The 10835-nt window shown below is 38.5% G+C and overlaps 1 long non-coding RNA gene across 1 annotated transcript in view; it reads right to left on the bottom strand.

The window, feature by feature from the left end:
- The window catches only part of LOC134664896 (uncharacterized), a 312621-nt gene that overhangs the window by 7131 nt on the left and 294655 nt on the right, over positions 1–10835 (bottom strand). The window lies entirely within an intron of this gene.

Genomic DNA, 10835 nt, shown 5'->3' on the forward strand with positions numbered 1-10835 from the left:
TAGCCTCTCATACAATACAGGCCACTAGGGCACAGCTATCCTCACAGATATTCATGTATGTATACACTCAGACCGTAAAAAGTCTGCAGCGATTTTGATAGCCCACGTAGTACAAGTGCCATTTTAAACGTCAAACTTCTAAGAAATTATGACGTATACATAACACTTACACTGCGTGGACTATGAAATCCGCTGCAGACTTTGTTTGGTGCGACTATATGTACAATTGTACATGTTTTGAATTAATCTTGTTAAACTTTATAGTTATACGCCACGACAGCCGTTCGATGCGTCATTGCAATAATTGGTATCAGATTGACTTTTGACCTACTCAGTATGATAGGTTGATACTTGATAGGTATTGTATTTTGCAATATTTTTTCAATGGTGCTCTTTATATTGCACATCACAAGGTTGCATTTTCTATGATAATAATTATTAGGAAAAAAAAACCGACTTCCATGGGGGCCGATGAAAGATTATTGTAGATGGTACACTATGTAGAAAAGGAGGTAAAACCACCCACTTTTCTACTAGCATTTCGCTTCTGTATAATGGCTCCTCTACAGGATGGGCCAACGCCGGCCACTCCAAGGGACGCAGCCATGCGGTAGAATGAGATAGTAATATCACTTGCTCCCTCTAACGCATAAATGCGTCCCTTGGAGTGGCCGGCGTTGGCCCATCGTGAAGAGGAGCCATGAGGGTCGTAGTTCTAGCCTAACCTAACCCACTCCTCAGATAGCAGTTCGGTTCTGTGCGGATCGCAGTTCGAACCTAATCAAACCCACTTTTTAAGTAGCATTTCGTTTCTGTAAGGCTCGCAGTTCTAACCTAACCTAATCCTTGTTCGGTTCTGTGAGGATCGCAGTTCAAACCTAACCTAACCCACTTAATGGCGCATGCCGTGCGGTGTACGGGGGTTTAAGCGGGAGGGGCTAGTAAGATTGGCATCATCGTACTTTATACCTACATTAATTTTACGGCAGGTAATCATAGTTGTTTATTTAGTTAAGGTATCATAGTGGTTTTCTGGGTCATGGTCCGGGTCCGAGTCCGGGTCCGAGTCCGGGTCCGTATCCGGGTCCGAGACCGGGTCCGAGTCCGGATCCGAGTCCGGTTCCGAGTCCGGGTCCGAATCCGGATCCGAGTCCAGGTCCGGGTCCGTACCGGATCCGGGTCCGAACCGGATCCGGGTATGACTCCGAGTCCGGGTCCCAGTCCAAGTCAAAATCGAAATTCGTAATCACCAAACGTGTACCATGCGTCATTGAAGAGTTCTGTTCTGGTCATCATCAGCAGTTTCACTTCATCAAATGCGACAGTTTTTAATGTAAATGCTTGATTTTATGATGAAAATACAAAAAAATCTATACGTATGCCTTTAATATTTGAGGAGTTCCCTCGATTCCTTATGGATCCCATCATCAGAACTCGAGCTTGACAAAAATGTGGCTTAAAAACTTAACTTGCTTAACGAACATAACGAAAAGGAAAAATCGCCAAACGTGAACTATGCGTCGTTTAAGAGTTCTGTTCTGATCATCATCAGCAGTTCCACTTCATCAAATGCAACAGTTTTTAATGAAAATGCTTAATTTTCTGATGTAAATACAAAAATCTCTATACGCATGCCTTTAAGATTTGAGGAGTTCCCTTGATTCCTCATGGATCCCATCATCAGAACTCGAGCTTGACAAAAATGTGGCTTAAAAACTTAACTTGCTTAACAAACATAACGACGAGGACAAATCGCCAACCGTGAACTATGCGTCGTTGAAGAGTTCTGTTCTGATCATCATCAGCAGTTCCACTTCATCAAATGCAACAGTTTTTAATGAAAATGCTTGATTTTCTGATGTAAATACAAAAATCTCTATACGCATGCCTTTAAGATTTGAGGAGTTCCCTTAATTCCTCATGGATCCCATCATCAGAACTTGAGCTTGACAAAAATGTGGCTTAAAAACTTAACTTGCTTAACAAACATAACGACGAGGACAAATCGCCAACCGTGAACTATGCGTCGTTGAAGAGTTCTGTTCTGATCATCATCAGCAGTTCCACTTCATCAAATGCAACAGTTTTTAATGAAAATGCTTGATTTTCTGGTGTAAATACAAAAATCTCTATACGCATGCCTTTAAGATTTGAGGAGTTCCCTTGATTCCTCATGGATCCCATCATCAGAACTCGAGCTTGACAAAAATGTGGCTTAAAAACTTAACTTATTTAACAAACATAACGAAGAGGACAAATCGCCAACCGTGAACTATGCGTCGTTAAAGAGTTCCGTTCTGATCATCATCAGCAGTTCCACTTCATCAAATGTCACTTTTTTGGGTGTATATGCTTGATTTGTTGATAAAAACCCAAAAATCACTATATGTATGCCTTTAAGATTTGAGGAGTTCCCTCGATTCCTCGTGGATCCCATCATCAGAACTGGGTTTTGACAAAAACGGGACCAATCTGTATGCATATACATTCAATCAAAAAAAGAATTTTCAAAATCGATCTAGTAATGACGGAGATATGGAGTAACAAACATATAAAAAAAAAACATTCCACCAACCGAATTGATAACCTCCTTCTTTGAGATTTGGAAGTCGGTTAAAAATAGTTTTCAAGTGGTGTTTCATTCAGTAAGAGTTATTAATGTTATTATACCTAACTGGTCAAAGGCCTGGGATTAAGCTACTTATTTCAATTTACAATTTATTTATTTATTAAAGATAACAATTTAATGATCTTATTTTTGTTAGTACATACTTCAAAATAATGTTAGTACTTAAAAGCTAAATTTGATTTGATTTTATTGTGTGAAGTATGTGGTTGGTCCTCATGCAACATCCTCTGAAACTAGGCGAATTTCAATAAAGTTTATAGGACATTTTTGTCTCTAAATATGATCAGGAATATGCTGTTAAATTTATTCGGTTTCCTCATGTTACACCGTGTATAGGCGTTGCCTGTACTTAATTGATTTTAATAGGCATGTTGACAAGTTTTTAGAACTGTATTCATTTTATAGATAGACACGTCATTATTACAAAAAAATATATTTAAAATTTTTATTCATTAATTTTAAATACTAAATAGAGCTGAATTAGTTTAGTGTTTAAAACTTGAGCCTAAACCAAGCCTAAACGCTCCAAGCTGTCACGTGACGTCACGAACAGATAAATAAACAAACTGCTGCCAAAATGTCAGTCCTAGCGTAGAACAAAAGCTGTACTTACTATTTAATTTATCTCTCTTTCTAAAAGTTTTACATGTCTTATGCAGTGCCTATGTGTAAAAGAATAACAATTAAGACCCTAGAGTATAAAACAAATATTTGTTACATGATACTTATGTTGCAGTTACGGATTTTTACTTCAATGATATTGTTACTTGCGACATAAGTAATTATACATATTACGTTCAGCGATGACAAAAGAGGTGTGTTCAGATATCTGTGAGCGCCTTGACCGCTTCGATATATCTGATGGCGACTATATACACTTAAGTGCTAACTTATAATAGAGATACTATACTATATACCATACCCTATTGTGCCTATTGTTTAATAGGACTATTGTTTAATATGAATTGTTTAATTGGACGCATGAGTGCAACGCCTGATTAACAATCGGATCTGTGACTAGAATAATTCCGCGTAAAATGCGCCAGTAATGGTATAATCGGTAATTCGTCGTGTCATCGCAGTTTTATCGCATATCGCACGCCGCTACTTCACGCAGAGCTCGTAAACCATACGTCGGTGACAAAGGCGTAAGCGCCGACATGTGCCCTGCGTGTTACACAACGCATTATGCGAACACTTTGATATCAGACCAGTTTCAATCTGACCCGCGATCACGTATATTGTTCTTACCAATACTGGTTCTATGTTTTGGACGAGCTCACTAAACAATGCACTATATGCACTGTTTGCCTACCTATAAATTGGCTGCCCTATTTTCTGAAACTCGTAACTGTCACGGATATAAATATAAATTTTAATTTCGCCACTGAAGGAACATACGAGAGTTTGTGTTTTGCCACATAATCATAAGATTATATCATAACCCTCCTTTTGCGTTGCCGTAGTCGGGTAAAAATACGGCATTGCGTCATTTGCGTCGTGTTAGCAGCGGCGGCGGCGCGGCGCGCGCGGCAGGGCTATAACCGCGAAAATCGAAGTTCGCAAATTGCGGGCATTTTTCACTGTCACTCTAATTACGCCTTCATTGGAGTAAAAGAGAAAGATCCCCGCAATTTGCGAATTTCGGTTTTCGCGGTAGCCCCAGGGCCGGCGATCGGTAGGTACTTGCGCCGAACTTCGGGATCAATTATTTACTGTACTTATGAGGATAAGTCCGAATTAAGTGTTAAAACGACCATGTACTAATTTGTTAACTTTCGACTCTTTTAAACAACTAAAAATACATGCAATAAACAAGCTGCATTCTTCTATTAAATTGGTTTGTTTAACTTACAGCAGGTGACCTTTTTTGCCACTTTTGTGTTAAGTATTACTAGTCAGGATCGCGAGCCCTTTTCATCCTTATAGAAGAAAAAAAGTGTCCTAAAATATCCATACATTTTTCAAACTTTCCTTTTTGTTACCGCCATACAAAGTAGGTGTATGGGAAAATGGTAACACAATGGGAAAAAAAAACTGAGACATTTTTTTATCCCACCAGGATCGAAAGAGCTCGTGATTATGAGTAGAAATAACACAAAAGGTAGGTATTTAAGGGTAAAAATAGCTATCTACATATAGGTAAGTACCTATAGCTCTTAAAAACGTTGTGCTAAATATCAACCAATGTGCATAAGGTCCACCAGAGCAATTGCAAATATCTACATACATATTATACCTACCTACTCCAAACGTACAACAAGTGAGTCTCGAGCTAGATTCACTTTACCATCATATTTACAATTTTACACTTTAAATCCATAAGCCCACACCACAAGCCATAAATAAAATGCCTATTATACCATTATACCTGCCTATCTTGTAATTTTCACGGCATTGGTTCTGTTATAAAGATAACGAGTGGTACTTAATATTCACCACCCAGTCCTTCCGAGGAAAGAACTACATACATAATTTATGTGTAGGTATATAGGATTAGTATTGTGAGATTTGCGGTTTAAATTCCGGGAGACGAATCCGGATTTGTGCATTGAAAACGGGAATATCTATTTGCCATATCTCGGGGTAGTATACCTACTCCATATAACTGAGGGAAACGTCTACAACATAATTAGTTAATTGAATGCTTAGTTTAAGATAAAATGCAAACTAGAGTTTAGAGATAATTTAATACGGATAAGCCACATGAACGTTTATTTTGTTTTATTTAAACATTTATGTACCTAAACATAGCTGGTTTGTTAGTGCACGACACCATGCATTTTGTGACTGCGCTAAATTTGGCACAATTGACTTAAGCTGCTCTTGAGCAGATACAGACCAGGGATGTTGCGGATATTCGCATCCGCATCCGCATCCGCGGAACATCTGCATTATGTTCAACATCCGCATCCGCATAAAATCGACGAGGGGCATCCGCATGATGCGGATGTCGACTAAGTCGGTAACAGAAACGTATTAGCGGCGGTGCTGGCGGCGTAAGTGCTAGGTAATAACGCACCTATATTCTTGCTCAAATACTAAAAGTTTCGTTTTTTTAAAATAATAAATGCTAAAAATATAATATTTGACGTTTCTTAAGTACCAAATCTTGACATCCGCATCCGCTTCCGCGGATGTGAGGTTTTAAATATCCGCATCCGCGGACGTCAAAAAATCTGCATCCGCAACATGCATCTGCAATACAGACCGGGAGCCGTCGAGAGCCACCTCTCATTTAGAGGGGGGAGGGGGGAAGTTCGACGCTGCCGCGCTTCACTTGGAGCTACATTTCTCTAAAACTATACCCATTAGGGCATGTGATATATCATTTTCGGATAAATTAAGGACGAGGAATCTATTTTTAGAACTAATACAATTCACTTTCTAAAAAAACTATGGGAGGGTTTGAATTTAATTTTTGGGATATTTCTGCTTTTATTTTAAAATATGTAGTTATTAATGTAATTTTACTCATTGGGTAACGCACTTTCGATATCAATTTGAAGTTTTCTAATATCTGTTGTATTTACGGAATGATCGCCTCCCTGTATACAAACCATGAGATTAGAAGTTTAATAAGGTTTAGTTCGTGCAAAGATTATACATAACTAGGCAGGCCCGCGGCTCCGCTCGCGTAAATGGAATAAAGAGTTTGTCTTATGTTTAGTTAAATATCGACATTAAATATTATGTATTCAACCGTGCCAGGGTTCATAACTCTGTGATAGGGACTTCTTATTTGTAACCGTTATTTGGATAACTTAATTCGCATATTTCTCAATAAATAATGTCATTTGTGAAAGGGAAGATTGTATTTTTTTAACTTATTATTTATTTTTATAAGCTCATATCAGTCCAGTCAGCAAAAACGTTCATTAGATTAATTTGCGCCTTAAGATGAATGTGGACGACCACCGCCCATAAATCGCCTTTCATACAAACGTAGGTAGTCCCCATTTTCCTTTCCGGATATTAATAATACAGTGAAACCTGGTTAAGTGGGACCTGGATAAGTGAGAAACCTCTATAGCTGGGACTCATGGTGCGGTCCCGACACTTTAGCACTGAATTACCTCTGTTACTGAGAAAAAACGAACCTCTATAACTGGGATTCGTTATTGTGATTTTATAGTCACATTTACCTCTATAAGTGAGACAGAGAGTGTATTTTACCTCTTTTACTGGGACTATATTTATAAGATTACATTTTCCTAATTGTTTTTTGGAATTTTATAGGGAATTGACTTCTGTATCTGAGATAACGTCAATCTATGACCTCTCTAACTTGGACTTCATTGAACAATTTCCGTATTCTTACTAACTCTTAGTCAATCCACAAATTCCGCATTTGCCTAATTGTGTCTAAACAACTCAAGTTTGATTTAGTTAATTTCTGTAAGTAGTTAAAACTATCGAAACGAAAGCTGAAATTTTGATAAGTAACACGAAAAAATAAATTTTCATTTATTAAATTTCTAATACGCATTGAAGTCCGTATCAAATTTAATTTAATTTTGAAATATCTATCCTTTGGAGAATCATTCAAAATTAATTCAAAGAAATATTTAAAGAGACAAAAAAATATTTAGGGACAAGGATTATTTTACCTTATTTATTTTTAAAGATAATTACTAAATACCCTATTAACCACCTCTATAACTGAAATATACTCTATTCTCACCTCTATTAATGGAACCCTCTGTAAATGAGACAGAAATTTATTTGTACCTGGCTAACTGAGAGCCTGGGTAAGTGGAAAACCTCTTTAAGTGAGACAAATTTGCTCGCCCCTTGAGATCTCACTTATCCAGGTTTCACTGTACTTACTACGGTGACGCAACGACCCAAAAAGAGTCCTGGCCTCTGACACCAGATCACGCCATGTTTCTCGGTCTTGCAATAGCTCTCGCCAGTCGCTATGGCCGAGGTTGAGCAGGTCTTGAGCAACGACGTCGTTTCTGCGGTACCTAGGACGTCCAATCGGGTGTCTCTCATTTCGTTGTCCCAAGTACGCTCTCTTCACGGTACGATCCTCTCCCATTCTCTCTGTGTCCGAGCCACGGAAGCTCAGCCGCTTTGGTCTCTCCAATACCCAAATATATCGCCAAATATATCGGAACACATCCTTATTTCTATGGCAACAAAGTTATATTACGATATATTTGGCTACTTTAGCCGTCACTATCTATTTCATACTGACTGTACATTTGCTTTATGAATGTGTAGTCGCCATTAGATATATATCGTAGCCACCAAGGTCGCTCAAAAATATCTGAACATGCGCTTTAATTACATTATACATAATTTACATGGTTCAGATATTTGTGAATACCTAGCTCATCCGCTCCGATATATCTGATGGTGACTTTCAGCAAGAAGCAAAATCTTACCTGGTCGAGTCGTATCGTATTACGCGAGAAAACAGTTCCCGAATTGATTATATCTCTAAAGTCATCCCTTGAACTGATGGACTTCATATTAACGTATCAACTTTTTATTTTTTGGGCTTTCTCGGCAGCCCGTTCCCCGGGCGAATGGCAATGGTTGCCGAAGCCGTAAAAGTCATTCTGAATAATATAACTGGAAAAGAAATTTAAAACAACGAAATGCAAATTATTAGTAATATATCAATACAATACAAATATGATGTCATAAATATGACAGAAGTCACTCGTATACCAAGGTTGCCATTGACAGCAGCGATAGTTTTTATGCTCTAGTTATATTCTCATATTTAGATAATAGATTAGAACAGTTTTTTCTTATCATACGTGCGTAGAGATGGGTCGCGGGTATTTACCCAATTTACCCATCCAGGTAAATACCCGGTAAATACCCATCTACCCGGTATTTACCCGTATCTACCCAAATGGACGGGTAGATTCATTTCTTGTTGCACATGTCGATTTGTGTTAAAATGGAGATATAAATCGAGTTAAATACCCGATAATTACCTACCCGCGGGTAAATACGCGGGTATTTTCGTTTTTCTTCTAAATTTGATGTATTTAATGGTATGTGATTATAAATAAGATTAATTTATGTATTTTTTTATAATGTTACAAAAAATGTATGTTCAAACTAATTACGAAAAGGTTGCTATGAGGTGCAGTTCGATTTTAACATATCAGTCCAATTATGAAAATCGTGTAAAATCATACCCTGGCTAACCTGGCTTCCGGAAATGTTTTGAAATGCTTTTAATATACATTAGAAAGATGAAAATAAATACTATACTTATAAATGATAATAAAAAAAATTGTGCAGTACCACAACTTGGGAAGCTCATAAGTCAAATACAGTTAGTTTTAGGACAAAAATGTATATAACCTTTTTTGTAGGAAATTCTGTCTACTTTAGTTTATACATACAACACTTTTCGATATTAATGCCAGATTCCAAGAAATATGAAAAAGTTTACTTTTACCCCCCTCCCGCAACCGCACCCCCCGCGCCCGAAGTTCGAATGTGTATTATCAACGTATAAGTACGATAATTCACTCAAATCCTTAAAAAATACACTTATGACGGCATTTTTTATTATTTATCAAAATGATACTAAAACTTCCTTAGTTACAACTACAGGTTTCACTAAACCATTTCATTTGAAATGACACACAATAATTACAACCATTAACTCGATTTATATCTCCACTTTAACACAAATCGACATGTGCAACAAGAAATGAATCTACCCGTCCAGTTGGGTAGATACGGGTAAATACCGGGTAGATGGGTATTTACCGGGTATTTACCTGGATGGGTAAATTGGGTAAATACCCGCGACCCATCTCTAGTAAGGCGCCATCTCTCTTCTTCCCTCGTTTTTTATCCCGTTCTGGGTTTTCGATTTTATATATATGATGATGATGATGATATGTAGCTATGTATTTGTGTTTTGAATATAGAGTGGAAACAAAAAATACTTACGGAAATTTTAACGCCATCTACCGTTGAATAGTAACTTGGAGTAGAAAGAGAGTATGGAACCATTGGTGACGTTAGACCTAACGCGTAACGTTAGCTAACGGAACCGAGTCTTTTGTGGCCGTGTCGATAGATGTCGCTAGCAGTCTCATATGCAAAATATGCACGACATTAACTTCACGACAAGCCCCCTCCAGACTATGCGCGTAAATTGCGGGCGAAGCCGCGAACGCGAGTGTGGAGTCGATTTCGCAGGTCTGCGTTCAGGACTCCACACTCGCGTTCGCGGCTTTGCGCCGCGATTCGCACACGAGTGAGGAGGAGGCTACAGAAAACTTTGTGAAGTTGCGTTGTTGTGATTTTTCTGTCTCACACAAGTGTCAAAATCCATATTTATATTCTACACTTCTTATCAGTGGCGGATTTGCCCTAAGGCAAAGTAGGCCCGGGCCTAGGGCGGCAAGATTTTTGGGGGCGGCAAATTGTGACAAATAATTCGTGGATGATAACAAGAAATAATTAACTCAAAATGTAGTCAATATGATGGGTGCTGAGAAAGGGGCGGCTACAGGGCCTGGGGCCTAGGGCGGCAAAGACTGCAAATCCGCCACTGCTTCTTATTGTAACCGGTGGGGAGACACTCCTGAGCGGCTACCGCGAAAACCGAAATTAGCAAATTGCGGGATCTTTCTCTTTTACTCCAGTGAAGGCGTAATTAGAGTGACAGAGAAAAATCCCCGCTATTTGCGAACTTCGATTTTCGCGTTTATAGCCCTGAGGGCCTACCGCGAACCACGTTCGACGTGTTGCCTCTCAGTCGCACTTGTCAATTCGCAAGTAAGTGTAACAGAGAGGTAATACGTCGAAAGTGGTTTGCGGTAGGCCCTCTGACTTCGGGCAAACTCGGCTCAGTATCGCTCCGACATAGATCACATAGATATATATAATATATGTACTTAAAGACGGGGTCTAAGCGAGCTGTCACTGTTACCACTTTTGATTTATGTACGATTAACAATGTAAATCCACCTGGCTGTGGCCATGTTGATAAAGTCATATCGATAAACTATCGAGATTGCTTGCAATTTTAATTTTACTTCAAAAGTTTAACGATACCATACGATACGATACCTAAAATGAACAAAATCGCTTTTATTCTTTATTGTGGTTATCAGATCACAATTTTATCGTCACGCCCCATCAGTGGCCCATTTTATAAAGCTACAAGTTCCAATTTACAAGCGGAAGTCTCTTTCTAACCCTATGTGTTAGAACG

The sequence above is a fragment of the Cydia fagiglandana genome, chromosome 6 (genome assembly GCF_963556715.1).
Source record: "Cydia fagiglandana chromosome 6, ilCydFagi1.1, whole genome shotgun sequence".
In the NCBI taxonomy this organism is placed as follows: Eukaryota; Metazoa; Arthropoda; class Insecta; order Lepidoptera; family Tortricidae; genus Cydia; species Cydia fagiglandana.